The 17195-nt window shown below is 34.6% G+C and overlaps 1 long non-coding RNA gene across 1 annotated transcript in view; it reads right to left on the bottom strand.

Moving 5' to 3' along the window:
* The window catches only part of LOC134809235 (uncharacterized), a 44369-nt gene extending 29013 nt beyond the window's left edge, over positions 1 to 15356 (bottom strand). Inside the window, exon 1 of the long non-coding RNA XR_010154437.1 lies at positions 15222 to 15356. This is a non-coding gene — a long non-coding RNA (uncharacterized LOC134809235). The remainder of the gene's footprint in view (positions 1 to 15221) is intronic.
* Between the last annotated feature and the right edge of the window lie 1839 nt (positions 15357 to 17195).

Below are 17195 nucleotides of genomic sequence, written 5' to 3'. Positions count from 1 at the left end.
TATTTCTGAGGTCTCTGTTGGTTTTCTTTTCTTTTTTTTAATGAAAAACAATGTCACATTTCTCTCCTTGACAATACTAGAATAATATTATTAGTTGGTGAAATTGCTATGTTCTAAGAACTGTATATCTTTTTCTTTAGTAGATAATGTCAAAATATGTTCCAAAGTTGAACCAATTATACTTCATTGGCAATGTATAAGAAAACGGTGGCTCTATATCTTTAACTGTCTAGTAAGTATGTATCTGTACCTCTTTGTGATTATTCAACCATATTTTTATGAAGTAGGATTTTTTATACAATCATCCTTCTGTCTTTTTTCAGTCTTGATTAATTATATATTTTCAGACTTTGTGTTTTAAATAAAGACCTCTGTCTAAAAGTCAAATAAATCTTTACCAACATTTTCTTATTAGTCTTTTTATTATAATACCATCAGGTACACAAATGTTTTTTGGTTACATGTATGAATTGTGTAGTGGTGATGTCCGGACTTTGAGAATATCCATCCTCTGGCTGGGCGCAGTGGCTCACACCTGTAATCCCAGCACTTTGGGAGGCTGAGGCAGGCAGATCACTTGAGGTGAGAAGATTAAGACCAGCCTGGCCAACATGGTGAAACCCTGTCTCTACTAAAAATACAAAAAACAACAACAAAAAAAATTAGCCAGGCATGGTGGTGGGTGCATGTAATCCCAGCTACTCAGGAGGCTGAGGCAGGAGAATCGCTTGAACCCAGAGGCGGAGGTTGCAGTAAGCCAAGATCTTGCCACTGCACTCCAGCCTGGGCAATAGAGTGAGACTCCATCTCAAAAAAAAAAAAAAAGGATTATTGGACCCAATAGGTAATTTTTCTTGTGTAATTCTCTTCCTTCCTTTCTCCCTTCTGAGGTTCTAATATCCATTACAACACACTGTATGCCTTTGTGTGCCCATAGTTAGCTTCCACCTATAAATGAGAACATGTAGTATGTAGTATTTTGTTTTCTATTCCTGAGTAAATTAACTTAGGATTATAGTCTCCAGTTCCATCCAAGTTGCTACAAAAAAAAAATTATTTTGTTCTATTTATGGCTAAGGTAGTAGTCCATGGTGCCTATACAAAAAAAAAAAAAAAATCATTTTGTTCTGTTTATGGCTAAGGTAGTAACCTAGGTGCATATACATACATACACCACATTTTCTTTATTCAGTCATTGGTTGATGGGCATTTAAGTCTATTCTACACCTTTGCAACTGTAAATTTTGCCATGATAAACATATGTGTCCAGTGTCTTTTTGATATAATTAGTTATTTTCCTTTGAGTAGATACCCAGTAAAGGGATTGTTGGAAAAAATGATAGGTCTACTTTTAGTTCTTTGAGAAATCTCCACACTGCATTCCATAGAAGTTTTAGTAATTTACATTGCCATCAGCAGTGTATAAGCGTTCCCTTTCACATCAGAAACAACATCTATTGCTTCTTGACTTTTAAATAATGGCTGGGGTAAAGAACAATCCCACTGTGGTATTAATGTGCATTTCTCTGATTATTAGTAATGTGGAGCATTTTTTCATGTTTCTTGGCCATTTGTATATCTTTATTTTTTAGAAATATCTTTTCATGTGTTTGCCTACTTTTTAATGAGATTATTTGATTTTTCTGGCTTATTTGTTTAAGTTCCTTGTAGATTCTAGAGATTAGCCCTTTGTCAGATGTATGGTTTGCAAATATTTTCTCCCATTCTGTAGGTGGTTTACTCTGTTGATTATTTTGTTGTGCAGAAGCTTTTTGTTTAATTAGGTCCCACTTATTTATTTTTGTTTTTGTTGCATTTGCTTTTGGGATCTTAGTCATACATTATTTGCCAAAGCCAATATCCAGAAGAGTTTTTCTTAGGTTTTTGTCTAGAATTTTTGTGATTTCAGGTCTTAGTTTTATGTCTTTAATTCATCCTGAGTTAATTTCTGTATATGGGGCGAGATAGGAATCCAGTTTTTTTCATCTGCATGTGATTATCCAGTTTTCACAGCATTTTATTGAATAGGGTGTCCTTTCCCCAGTGTGTTTTTGTCTTCTTTGCTGAAGATAAGTTGGTTGTAGGTATTTGGCTCTATTTCTGGAATCTCTTTTCTGTTCCTTTCCTTTGGTCTATATGTCTACTTTTGTACCATTATCATGCTGTTTTGGTTACTACAGTCTTGTAGCATAATTTAAAATTGGTTAACGTGATGCCTCCAGATTTGCTTTTATTGCTTAGGATTGCTTTTGCTATTTGGGCCCTTTTTTATTCCATGTAAATTTCACCACTATCTTTTTAATTTTGTGGAAAGGTGACATAGGTATTTTGATAGGAATTGTATGGAATCTTTCGATTGCTTTGGGTAGTATGGTCATTTTTACAATATTTATCCCTATAATCTATGAGCATGGGATGGTTTTCAATTTGTATGTGTCATCTACAATTTATTTTATCAGTGTTTTGTCATTCTCCTTATGGAAATAATTCACCTCTTTGCTTAAGTATATTCCTAGGTATTTCATTTTATTTGTAAATATTGTAAATGGGATCGAGTTCTTGATTTAATTATGTTTGGTTATTATTGCTGTGTAGCAGTGCTACTGACTTATGTACATTGAATTTTTTTAACCTGATACTTTACTGAATTTATTTATCAAATTTAGGAGTCTTTTGGAGAGTCTTTAGGGTTTTCTAGGTATGAGATTATAGCATCCACAAACAGATTGTTTGACACATCTTCTCCAATTGGTGTGAGCATTATTTCTTTATTTTGCCAGATTGTTCTGGCTAGGACTTCCAGTACAATGTTAAATAGAAGTGGAGAAAATGGGCATCCTTGCCTTGTTCTAGTTTTTAGCAGAAATGTTTTCAACTTCACCCTTCAATACGATGTTGGCTGTGGGTTTGTCATAGATGGCTGTTATTATTTTGAGGTATGTTCCTTCTCTGCCTAGTCTGTTGAGAGTTTTTACAATAAAGGAATGGGATGCTGGATTTTATCAAATGCTTTTCCCGTGTCTATTGAGATAATCATGCTTTTTGTTTTTGATTCTATTTACGTGGTGAATCACTTTTATTGACTCGTGTATATTGAACCATGTCAGAGATGAAACTCACTTATTGATAATGAATTATCTGCTTGATGTACTGTTGGGTTTGGTTGACTAATATTTTGTTGAGTATTTTTGCCTCTATGTTTATTAGGGATGTTGGTCTGTAGTTTCTTGATGATGTTGTTGTCGTTGCTGTGATGCCTTTTCCTGGCTTTGGTATCAGTGTGATAGTGACTTCATAGAATGGGTTAATGAGAATTGCCTCCTTCTCAATCACTTGAAATAGTTTCAGCATAATTGGTACCAATTCTTCTGTGAGTGTCAGGTTCAATTCAGCTGTGAATCTATCTGGTCCTGGACGTTATTTTGTTGGGAGACTTTTTATTATTGAGTAAATCTCACTGCTTGTTATTGGTCTGTTCAAGATTTCTATCTCCTCCTGATCCAAGTTTAGGGGATTGTATGTTTGCAGGAATTTATCCATTTTTTTCTAGATTTTCTAGTTTGTATGCATAGAGGTGTTCATTGTAGTCTCAGTTGGACGAGGTGGCTCACATCTGTAATCCCTGCACTTTGGGAGACCAATGCAACAGAATCACTTGAGCCCAGGAGTTTGAGACAGGCCTAGACAACATAGGGAGACTTCATCTTTATCAAATATAAAGAAAAAAATCAGCCAGGTGTGGTGGCACGTGCCTCTAGCCCCAGCTACTTGAAAGGGTGAGGTGGGAGGATCGCTTGACCCCAGGAAGTCGAGGCTGCAATGAGCTGTGATAGCATCACTGCACTCCAGCCTGAGCAACAGAGTGAGAGACTACTAAAGAAAATAGTCTCAAATAGTCTTTTGTATTTTATGGTATCAGTTGTAATGTCTCCATTTTCATTTCTGTTCGAGATTTGAATCTTCTGTCTTATTTTCATGGTAAATTCAGCTAATGATCTATCATTTTATTTTTTTAACTTTTCAAAGAACCAACTTTTCATTTCATGAATCCTTTATATTGCTTTTGTGGTTTCAGTTTCATTTAATTCTGCTCTGATCTTTGTTATTTATTTTCATTTGCTTGTTTATGAGGTTGGATTGTTATTGTCTCTCTAGTTCCTTGAGGTGTGACATTAGGTTGTCAATTTATGATCTGCCATTTTGATGTAGGCATTTAGCACTATAAACTTTCCTTTTAGCACTGCTTGTGCTGTATCCCAGAAGTTTTGATAACTTTTGTCACTGTTACTCATTTTGAAACAGTTTTTAGATTATGTATTGATTTCATTGTTGACTAGAAAATCATTCAGGAGCAGATTGCTAATTTCCATGTATTTGTATAGTTTTGAGGTTTCCTCTTGGAATTGATTTCTGGTTTTATTCTGCTGTGGGCTGAGAAGACACTTTATATGATTTTGATTTATTTAAATGTATTGAGACTTGTTTTGTGGCCTATCATATGGTCAACCATGAAGAATATCCCATGTGCTGATGAGAAGAATGCCTATTCTTGTTTTGCAGTAGAAAGTTCTATAAATCTCTGTTACATCCATTTCTTCTAGAGTTTAGTTTAAGTCCAGTGTTTCTTTTTTGATTTTCTTCCTCAATAATCTGCTAAGTGCTGTCAGTAGAGTGTTGAAATCCCCTACTATTATTGTGTTGCAGTCTAATTCTTTTTTTAGGTCTAGTAGTATTTATTTTATAAATTTGGGAGCTCTGAAATTACATGCACATGTATTTAGGATTGTCATATTTTCTGGTTGAATTGTTCCCTTTGGCATTATATAACGACCTTCTTTGTCTTTTTTTGTTGTTGTTGTTTCTATACAGTCTGTTTTTAGCCAATATAAGGATAGCTACCCCTGATAATTTTTGGTTTCTATTTGCATGAAATACTTTTTTTCCACCCATTTCTCTTGAGTCTATAAGAATCTTTATGAGTTAGGTGTATCTCTTGAAGATAGCAGACATTGGTTTGTGTTTTTTAATCCATTCTGCTAATCTGTATCTACTAAGGTGGGTCATTTAGACTATTTACATTCAATTTAATGTTGATATGTGAGGTACTGTTTCTGTCATCATATTGATTGTTACCTAGTTGCTTTGTTTTCTTCATTGTGTTACGACTTTATAAGCCCTGTGAGTTTTATACTTTTATGCTTTTTATTGTTTCTGTATTTGAGCATTTCAACCTTTTGTTTAGATATTTACAACTCCTTGTAGCATTTTTTATAAGATTGGTCTCTTGGTGATACACTCCCTCAGGACTTGCTTGTCTGGGAAAGACTTCATTTCTCCCTTAAAATGAAACTTAGTTTTGCCGGATACAAATTCTTGTCTGACAGGTATTTTGTCCTATCTAAGGACAGGAGCTCAATCCATTCTGGCTTGTACAGTTTCTACTGAGAAGTCTACTGTTAGTCTGATAGCTTTTCCTTTATGAGTCATCTGATGCTTTTTCTCACTGCTCTTAAATTTATTTATTTCACATCAACTGCAGATAGTTCGATGACTATATGCCTTGATGATGTCTTCGTTTTGCAATAAATCTCCCAGGAGTTTTTTGAAGTTCTTACATTTGGATGTCTAAATCTCTACAAAGACCAGGGAAGTTTTCCTCATTTATTCCTTCAATTAGGTTTTCTGAAACTTTTTGCTCTTTCTTCTCCTTAAGGAAAACCTACAATTCTTATGTTTGGATGTTTTACATAATCATATACATTTTTAGAAACTTTATTAATTTATTTTCATTCTTTTTCTTCATTTTTGTCTGATTGGGTTAATTCAAAACCTTTGTCTTCAAGCTCTGAAATTCTTTCTTCTGCTTGGTCTAATCTATTGTTAAAAATTTCCACTGAATGTTGTAATTTTCTAAATGCACCTTTCATTTCCAAAAGTTCTGTTTGGTTTTTCTTTAAAATCGGTATCTCTTTATAAAATTTTTCATCCATATCCTGAATTGCTTTTTTTATTTCATTATGCTGGTTTTCAACTTTCTATTGGACCTCACTGAGCAATTTAATAGGCAAAAGTTTGAATTCTTTCTCTGGTATTTCAAAGATTTCATTATGGTTTGAATCCACTGCTGGACCATTAGTGTGATATTTTGGGCATGTTATGGAAGTCTGTTTTTTTATATTGCCTGTATTACTTTTTTCTGGTTCTTTCTCATTTAGGTACACTATTTCTTCTTATTATTTTTTAATTTATTTTTGATTTGACTGGGTTATTTTAAACTTTTTTCCCTTAAGGATGTGACTTTAATGTGTATAGTTTATGGTCACCTAGCTCTGGCTCTGGATGCTTTCAGTGGCAAAGGCTCTGTATGAGTTTCTTGCCTGTAGAGAATATCTGTATGATGACTTTTTCTCAGATGTTGGTTGTAGCAGTGTGCTGGATATATGGGTAAGTTCACTGTCTCCCATGAGGCCAGAATGGCACAGATCCCATGAAGCATACCTTGTTCTCCAGTGGCATGCACACTTTTATTTCTTTCTCAGTATTTTTTTTTCACTGGGTTAAATAGTTCAGCCTTCAGGCCAGTAGTAAGTGTCCATGGATAAAAACTGGCTGCGGCTAACGCCAGTGGGTATATGTAACACCTCAATGATGGGCAGAAGTCCCAGCTTTGACAGAGGTGGCTGGGGAAGCTTTCAGTGTAATGCACTGAGGTTTTTTCAGGGGGAAGGGAGGGAGATGCCTAGCTCTCCTTCAGATCACCAGGAAAGCAATCTACCTCCCTGTTATGCTCCCGTCCTGGTGTTCTGGCTATTCAGATCAGACAGGTACCTCTTTTCATCTGTCGGAATGAACTTTAGATACATAAAGATGTCCTTACCTCAGATAAATACTAACCAACATTTGCTTTTAATCCAAACAATTCCTTGCTATTTTATTTTGAATTGTTATTCTTACAATTTACTTGCTACAGAGGAAAACTCTAACATTCTCGCCTACCTGATCAATTTTACTGCATCATTTGCTAATAAAAAATTCTTCTTATTTGAAGTTTTTATGTAAGCAAGAATCAATTTAACGGCTATTTACTCTGTTTCAATGATCAGTCTATGATTCAGTGACACAGTTTTCGTTGTTGTAACTTTAAAATATGCTTTCATATTTAATTTTGCCATTCAAATAACATTTATTATACAAAACCATAGCATAGCAACTATTAAGTTTCACTCTTACTTAAAAATAATTATCAACTTATTCACTTTTTAATTATTTCATATGAGCTTCATATTTTAAAAGTCTGAATTTAATTTTGAATTATATTAAGTCTATTTTAGACAGTGTTTTTTTATATTAAATCTTCCAATTCAAGAACACAGCAGTGCTCTCAATATTCTTGACTTACCGATTGCCTGTCTGGCTTCTTCCCTTCCTTCTTTCCTCCCTTTCTTCCTTCCTTTCTCATTTCTTTCCTTTAATTCTCAGGCTAAAATTATTGGTTTATTTTGCTTTTAATAATCATGATGGCTTTTTTCTTGCTGGATGATTCTCTGTTTGTACATAAGAGTGGATTTTTTTTCTAATGTCTGCTATCCTCCAACTTCTTTTATTGAGATTCCAGCCCATCTCCAGATGTTTTCTTGGCAAATGTTTAAAATGGGCAAACTAAATAGGCCATCATAATGCATTCCTTTATTACTACAAATATACTTTGGATGACTCCCTCAAGGGAAAAGTATTGTCACAAAAAATTCTAATAATTCTTAAAATCTAGTAAGTTATTACCATTTACCAGGCCCTACACTAATTGCTCTACATATATTAACTCATTTGTTCTTTATACTCATAAAGTTTACTGATACTGGCCCATTTTGCAGAGAAAAATGAGGTACAAAAAGGTTGATTATCTTTCTATAGTTCATATAGCTGTTAAGTGGTCTGGATAACATACAAATTTAGTTACACTTGGGAAGTATGCGTGTTCCTGATCAGTCTACTACACGTCCATTCTGTGCTTTAAAACATTCAAAGAACACACAGATTATGTAGCCCTAAAAGATAGAAACTCATAAATTCAGGCATAATAGAGAACATGCCTGAAGTAATATAGTGTTTTACTGAAGAAGAGATAATTGATAACAAAAGGATAAATAATGTAAATATTAAACATTCTTGATCTGGAAAAACTCAGAATGGTAACAAAAATACATCAGGTAGATAATGGGGAAGTATTGCAGTAAGAAGGTAGATGTTCACTTCAATCCATGTCAGCTGTGAGATAGTTAGAAGGCTCTTGATGAGGTCATAAGTTAACTATTTATGAAAAGGACAGAGATATATGCATAATTTCTGTGATAGAAATAGCTAAAATTATAAAAACAACTCAGTTATTCATACAAAAAATAGAAATGTAAAATCAGGAAGTTAGTGTAATTTATACTAAAGTAGTGGCTTTCACATCTTTTAGATGTGAAAAGGATCCACTGTAAGAAATTTATTTTACATCCTGACCCAGTAGACATGTAAATACCACATGCTCCACAACATTCACATAAACACACACACCCCTCACAAAGTAATAATAATACTGTTAACATGTGCCTTGTATTCTGATTTTTTCAATTCTATTTAATTTTATTTTACTTTTTAAAATGCTATCACAGTCTACTCTGTTGAAGTAATGACTCCCTATGACTCCCTACAGGAATGTGAGAGAAAATAGATAAAACAGAGGCAATGGTAGTATTGAAGTTAATTATGTTGAGGAAAAATGAACACCTATGCATTTATTTAAAATATAATGAGGCCAAAAGCAGTGGTTCATGCCTGTAATCTCAACACTTTGGGAGGCTGAGGCAGGCAGATCGCTTGAACCCAGGAGCTTGAGACCAGCCTGGGCAACATGGCGAAATCCCTTCTTTACAAATAAACAGAAATAAAAATTAGCCATGCATGGTGGTGTATGCCTGTAGCCCCAGTTACTCAGGAGGCTGAGGTGGGAGGATCACTTGAGCCCGGGAGGCAGAGGTTGCAGTGAGCCAAGATCACACCACTGCACTCCAGCCTGGGTAGCAGAAAGATATTCTGTGTCAAAATTAATTAATTAATTAAATATGATGAGAAATTTGCAATTAGACCTGGACTACAAGCTGGAGGAAGAAAGTCAATAATAAATATGAAGTAGACACATGAATTGTAATTTTATCAGAATAATCTGGCATAAGATTAATAGTAGTCAACATTTTTATACCTTAAAACATTTAAAGAACAAAACACACTGCCTTTCCATCAGTTTAAAAGATCTATTAAGCCAATAATTTGTAAGAGTGAGATGCATGAGAATCTTGGAAATAGGGAGCTGGATGAATCTGGGTGAATTTGGAGAAAAATATTCTTTTATGGAATCTTACAGGCTCTTTAAAGGATGTGCGTTCACTCTGAGATCCTCTGCAGAAAATGCACCTGAGTAGAAGTTTAAGTTAAATAAGGTCAAGAAAGTGAGCACAGCAGACAAAGTTTTGTTAATCAAGGAGGGATTTCAGTAATTATTCTTTAGAATTTTAAAATATTTTCAGTGAAAACATTTTCCAGTATTATTATTACATGAATGACTCTGCTCTTTTCTCATTTCTTTTTCTTTAGTAAAAATTATACTGCAAATAATCTCCAAATTTTTACACTACGACAGCTTGGCCGGCTTTGTAGTGACTGTTAACTTCCTCAATGAACATGTTTGCATCATGCCCAAGGAATGCAGACACCATATGGAATTGAACTGTATTTTAGTCCCAGGTCTTTCTCTTCAGTTAATGATTAAACGATAACCTGCTGAAAACAACACCACTTCATGAAAGTGGCCTGTGAAAGGGGCTTCATCCTCTAGTTATTTACAAATTAAAAAGGAGAGCCAGATCTTACCGGATGTTATGAAAATTTTCTGTGATTGCTCTTTGCATTTATAAAGGATGCTGATATATTTTTTGAATTATTTCGAAATTACCTTTCTATAGGTAAACCACATCAATTTAATTAGAAAAACTACAGAAAAAGTCCGACTTTCGTCAAGTTGACTGTAGAAAAGAGAAATAGTGCTACTGCACTCCAGCCTGGGCAACAAGAGTGAACCTCCGTCCCAAAAAAAAAAAAAAAAAAAAGAGAGAAATAAATATGTATTCAGTAGGTCTAAACTTTTACAATATGAAAGGCAGAGGAAAGTTTAGACTCTATAGTCTCCTTTTATCATTAAACATATTGTATTATAAATTGTTCAAAGAATCATAAGTAAATTTCTTAGGAAATGTATCACTCCCTACTTCCTAAATTTCCAATGACTTCGTTAAAGCAAATTGGAGATAATAAAGAATTGCACTCAATTTTATTTCTTGTAAGAGGTGCCAAAAGGCAGATGATTCCCTTGGAACTGGCTATTTTCACATGGAATATAACAACTGTGAACAAATATGTTCACATATCAACCTTAACTTTTCCAAGTTCAAAAAAGTTACTGAACTTTCTGATGATTTGATCCAGAAAAATCTTTCTGTACAGTTCAGCTACAGCCTGAAAGTGTCCACAGCAAAGAAATTTGGAAGAAATGAGCATGGTTGCTATTTTAACTGCCATTTAACATTGGCAGTATTTAACATTAAAGACACCAAATATGATTAAGAATTATCAGTCCAGAATACAGAGTATAAACGTCTGTAAAATGTTCTTAGATATTTTCAACAGATTATATACTTATTTACATATTCAGCATTATACAGATCATTTAGTTTTACTGTAAATGTGGTTATAGATCGGGTGCAATAATGAGAAACACAAACTACGTTTATAAGCAAAATGAAGTGTATTCATTTTAATAATTACCCTTATCCTGTAAGCTTCTGGCATTTTAGGCATTAGATAAAGTATAAGGAATTATTTACTTTGGCTGTAAAAGGAAGAGAACTCTCATCCTTTCCTCTCGAACCTCTTTTGTACAGAAAATTAACTGCTCAAAACAAAGAAAACCAACTATGGTTTCAAATATTTGTTGAACAAAATTATATTCAATATATCGTTACTTGGCTTCCCTTGTAAGGGAAGGAGGAAAGAAGTCTATTAGCTCTGGTTCTTTGCTACTTTTGCAAAATGCTCTCAGTTAACATAATAAAATAAAATGTCTCCTACTTGCCTCTCAAATTAAGTGCATACCCCCCACACTCCACTCCATGTTGGCATTTTAGATCCTAAACCGTAATAATAATCTCAAAAACAAGCAGTGTAGACAAGTGTCATGCACTCATCATCACAGATAATCTTCCCAGCAACATTCTAAGTACTATTATTGTTCCCATTTTGCAAGAATCTGAGGCCCCAATAGGTTAAATTAGTTAACCATAAAACTAGTGAGAGACAGAACAAGCTTAGAATCCAGATACTCACAGATCTTACTTTACCAGGCTGAGCTTCTGTGCCCCTATTCATGCTATTCTATCTCTCACTGCCCAAATTTTAGCAACCTCTCTCATGATTCTCATTCCTTGTGTTCACAATCATCCAATTTCTCACTCCTTTTGGCTCTCATTAAGATTGTTTGCCATATTATTTGAGTAGACATCAGGATCAAGCTTGTTTTACTCATGTCCAGAATGATTTGGGCTACAAGTTACATCATAGACAAATAAACAGGGCATAAACACTTTTTGTTGACTAATCAAGAAACAAAGTTAGAATTGGTTAGCTACACAACACCAAATGTCCTGGCTTTTTGGAGCATTCTACTCTCCCTTCTATAGAGTGTTACTGATTCCTCTGCTTATGGTTCCAAGAAGGCTACAGAGTTTCTAACATCACATCCTCAAAAAACATCATCAAAAGTAGGAAGGAAATGGACGCTTGCATATTTCTTGATTTTTATCATGGAATCCCAGTTCTCAGATCTCCCAAGCAGTTCTGTTGGTCAGGATTAATTAATTTAATTGCTTATTTAACACACATTTCTTTAGTCATTGCTATGTACCAGGTAGTGCTATAAGCACTAGTAATCCAGTAGTGAACAAAACAGAAAATCTCCCTGCTTTTATATTTATATTCTACTTAGGAAGGACAAACACTAATCAGCAAAACAATAATATAAACATATGGCAGGCTGTGATAAGTGATAAGATTTAAAAGCAAGTTAATGGCAGAGTAAAACAAGAGACATTTTGTTTCAGATAAGATGGTCAAAGAAGCTCTCTTTGGGTCGGGCGTGGTGGCTCATGCCTGTAATCCCAGCACTTTGGGAGGCTGAGGCAGGTGGATCACTTGAGGTCAGGAGTTCAAGGCCAGCCTGGCCAACATGGCAAAACCCCATCTCTACTTAAAATACAATAATTAGCCAGGCACAGTGGCACAGGCCTGTAATACCAGCTACTCGGGAGGCTGAAGTAGGAGAATCGCTTGAACCCAAGAGGTAGATAGAGGTTGCAGTGAGCCAGGATCATGTCACTGCACTCCAGCCAAAAAAAAAAAAAAGGAAGCCTTTTTTGGTACAATCATATTTGAATTTAGATATGAATGAAGAAGTAAAGGAATGAGATGTACAGATACTTAAAGAATGTTCTTCTTTTGAAAGTCCTGGGGCCCAGCAAGGATGCACAGAGAAGGAAGAAAATTTTCTGGAGGAAGAAGTTAGAAAATGGTATCAGAGAGGCATCAGGAAATTAGCTTGTGTAGAGCTCTCAGCCTGTAGTAAATAATCCAACTTTTGATCTGAGTGAAATGTGAAATTGATGTTGAGTTTTGGAAATGGCATTGATATGATCTGACCAACATTTTCAAAGATTCACTCCTGCTCCCCTGTGGAGTATGGACTTTGGGAAGGGAATGGGAGCTTGGAGAGATATTCATGGAAGCAGAAAAATCAAATAGGGGCTCTTTTGGACTAACACCATTGAGGTGCTATGGTGGCAGAATGGAAGTGGGTGCCCACTATTAGATTCTGGAACTATTGTGAAAGCAGAGGAAGCAGGATGTACTGATGGACTTAATGTGAGGTGTTAGAGAAAAAGATAAACTAAGAATAATTCCGTGTATTTGAATCTAAGCATATTAACAGAATGGAGATACTGTCTGAGTCACAGCCCCTGGCTTACTAATAAAACAGGCTGGGAAAGTATCTGGTGTTTAAAATTTGTGTAATGAGAGATATGATCTTCTAGCAAAGGAGGTAGAAACTGAGTATTTTTCTTATGTTTCTACTATACCCACACTCATAATCTATTTTTTTAAGGAGACATCTTGTGCCTCTTTAGTCACATCTTTATGGTAACTCTACCAAGTGTAATGTTGAACATCCATATTAGAACTTTTCACCGTTCAGTTAATTAAACACACATAAATAAGGTTACTTTAAGCCTTCATCTTAAAATCAAATACACTGAATAATGGCTTATTATACTGTTACTTTCTATCCTTAAAATTTTATAGATGTATTTAAGGAATCAAGTATTCAGGCCTTTGCGTCAAATGTGTAAAATAAATGCAGAGTAGGATCTTCTCAGATTATGAATCAACATGAAAAGATAGTACTGTGACACACCTTGGTCCATGATGAATGATATGATAGATGATCATTCATTCATCATTGACTAAAATGTTTCATAAGGATTCATGTGGAATGAAGTGCGTAGGTATATTTTTATAGATGAGGCACTGAAGGGTTTTAGAATTGTGGGTTGCCAAAAAGAGGAAAAAGTACTCGTGGTTGGTTAACATAAACGAACGAATGGGTAAAAGGAAGTGAGATAGAAGCATCTGGGGACTTAAGTGAGTAGATCAGTTTATTGGAGCCAGTAGCTCTACCTGGGGATGGTAAGATTATTGGAGCCAGTAGCCAAGCTCTACTAGGGGATGCTAAGATTAAGAGACCATTGAAGATCAGATCAAGGAGGTTAGAAAACCCTGGGGAGCCCAAAGCACAGGGCTTAGTCTAAGGTTAAGGAAAGCTCCTGAAGTTTTGGAAAGAATAAGTGATTTAAAAAGGAAGTGTTTTAAGATGAATTTGGTAGTGGCATATAAAATGAAAGGGGGTTTGGAGGAAAAAGAAGATAAAATTTTCCTGATAATGTTCAGGCATCAAATAACAAAGGCTTAAAGTTCACTGAAAACATCAGGAAATTAAATGCATTGACAGTGGTGGGAGAGAATTTAAAGGAAAAGTTAAGAAGATTTGGGTACGGAGAATAAATGGACAGGAGGGTTCAAAGAGCCCATGATTCTGAAGTACAGTGTTTGGGAAAATGATGCTATTGACAGGAAGTACTGGAGGTTTTCTTTCCAAAGAAAGTAGATAAAATCCCTGAGAAACAGAAGGACAAATATTGTTGATGTCAGTGCCACAGAACAAAGCCAACTATCATGCGGCATCTGTCATAACCATTTAAAATTTAACAGGTGACAGGTTTCTCCTATCTACTCAGAACCCTACTTAGCCTTTACACTACTTTTTTCTTAAATCTGAACACTTAATAAAAAGAATTTTAGATGCTTTTGATAGCCTCTCTTCAAGGACAACAAAAACCTAACAAAATAATGTGGAAAGAAAAATTATTAAGACAATAGAAAATAACTAAAATAAAAACAAACCTCTATATAGTATTGAATAGAAACTTAGTGTATTAGTTTACTAGTGCTCCCATCATATATTATCACAAACTGAGTGGCTTAAAACAGAAGCTTATTCAATTACAGTTTAGGAGACTAAAGTTCAAATTCAAGGTGGCAGCAAGGTTATGCTCCCCATGAAAGCCGTAGGGAAGAACCTGTTCTTGACTCTTGTTGGCTTCTAGATGCTCCTTGCAATCCTTGGTGCTCTTGGCCTCTGGCTGCATAATGCTAATTTCTGCTGTATCCTCACATGTTGTCTCGGTCTGTATCTGTGTGTCTTTTCACCTCATAGAAACACTAGTCATTGGATTTACAGTCCATCCTAATCCAATGTGACTTCATCTTAACTACATCTGTAAAGATCATATTTCCAAATAAATTTGCATGTAGAGGTTCTGAGTAAACATGAGTTAAACCCACTATGTTTAAGACAAAACATAAGATCAGAGTAATATGAAAAGCAAACTATCAGAGAGTAAGAAGGAACTCAAACATAAAAAAAAATGACTGCTTGTATTAGTTTGTTCTCATGCTGCTAATAAAGACATACCCCAAACTGAGTAATTTATAAAGAAAAGGTTTAATTGACTCACTGTTCCACATGGCTGGGGAGGCCTCACAATCATGGCAGAAAGCAAAGGGGAAGCAAGCCAGGTCTTATACGGCAGCTGGCAAGAGAGAGCATGTGCAGAGGAACTCCCCTTTATCAACTGCCAGATCTCATGAGACTTACTCACTATCACCAGAACAGCCCGGCAAAAACCACCCCCCATGATTGAATTACCTCATCACCTCCCACCGGGGTCCCTCCCATGACACATGGGAATTAGGGGAGCTACAATTCAAGATGAGATGGGGACACAGCCAAACCATATTATTGCTTAAACAAAAATCAAACTGAGGGCACTGGAAATAAAGACATGGAAATAGCTCAGAATTTAGAACAGAGAGATAAAGTAGTAAGACATAAAAAAGAAAAACAAAAACAGAAATTATCATTTCAATAAGTAGGAGTTCTAGAAATACTAATCTAACTAAAAAGTTTTAGAAATATCAGTTAGCCATTCTAGATTGTTAAACCGTAGTTTTTCAAATGTCAACTAATAAGATACATATAAAGATTAACTTCTGGGAGTTCTAGAAATCTACTTCTGTTATTTAACAGAAGATCTAACAAGAGATAATAGAAAAAAAAAGAACAGAAAAAAAGAAAATATTTTTAAATAATGTAAGAAAATTTCCTACCCCACCAGAAAACCTTCCAGTACAAATATTCTAGATATTTAATCTCAGAATCAATGAACAGTTAAGCTGAAAAAAAAAAATCCTAAACATTTCCTGAAGAGAAAGCAAAACAAGTCAGTTACAAAGAAATGAGCAACCGATTAGTAGAAAATTTCTTATCATCAAACCGGATGCTAGAATTCCACTGAGCAATTTCTTCAGATTTGTAAGAGTAAATTATTTTCAGTCAAGAATTCCATAAACCATCAATCAACTGTGGGATAGAACCAGAATAGTTCAGATTATGAAATTTGTCACCTATTTATTTTCTTTGGAAGGTGCTTGAGAGTATTCTCACATTAAAATTTAATTTGAAAAAATACAAAATATTTTCTTGAGGAGGTGACATTTAAACCAAAATCTTAATCACAATATGTCAGTCTTGTGAAAATTTAGGGAATAATATTCTAGGGGGAGGAGATCAAGTTACTTAAGTAAAGACATTACTATCATGGTAATGTGTTCAGGATTGGTGTGGACAGGGAGTGGGAGTTTCAGAAGGGTGGAAGTATTTGGAGTGAAAATAAGAAAAAATATCAATTAAATTTGATACTGAAAAGCAGAGAGAATGCGTATGAAATTAATTTTGTCACTGACCTGATTTAAATGATATCTGAATTTGCTGATAATAAAGTCAAAAATATTCTGCCTGTTAATTCAATCCCATTTATTCTCTAATTGGCTTAAACTAAGCAGAGTCATTGGTATAAAAACTATTTGAAGAAACTTTTCCAAATGATTTCAATTTGTCCTCTTTTATATCAGCACGAACTTTTAAATTACAATATATACATCTATATGCTTAAGATAGCAAAGTGATTAGGATTATAGTTCCATCCAGTTTAAATAAAAGACATTAACTAATTAGATATTTCAAATGTATCACTACTACATTTTTAAAAAAATGCATTTAGCGGGATGTTAGTTTTGCATTAGAGGGAAAAAGACCAAGAACTCCTCTCTTACTGTAATGTCATAAACATGCCCCATAGAACAAGTACGGAGACAACAAGCACATTTTCTTCCCTATGGTTCAAATTTAACAGTGCCTTCGCCGTTTAAAGGGCAATGTTGAAATTGATTCTTTGTCCCTCGTTACAATTCACAAGTTGCTCATGACAATCACCCGACTGTATAATTAACTTCATACCTGGGCTTTTGTAATATGTTATATATTTTTGATACTTCCTGGATTTCTAATTGATTGATTGATTGATTTTTTTTATTAAGAGAAAGAACACACGCTGTTTTGACGATATTTTTAATATCATTCCTTCTTAATA

The sequence above is a fragment of the Pan troglodytes genome, chromosome 22 (genome assembly GCF_028858775.2).
Source record: "Pan troglodytes isolate AG18354 chromosome 22, NHGRI_mPanTro3-v2.0_pri, whole genome shotgun sequence".
Classification (NCBI taxonomy): Eukaryota; Metazoa; Chordata; class Mammalia; order Primates; family Hominidae; genus Pan; species Pan troglodytes.
The sequence above is the reverse complement of the archived record's forward strand: the minus strand, read 5'-3'. Positions and strand labels throughout refer to the sequence as shown.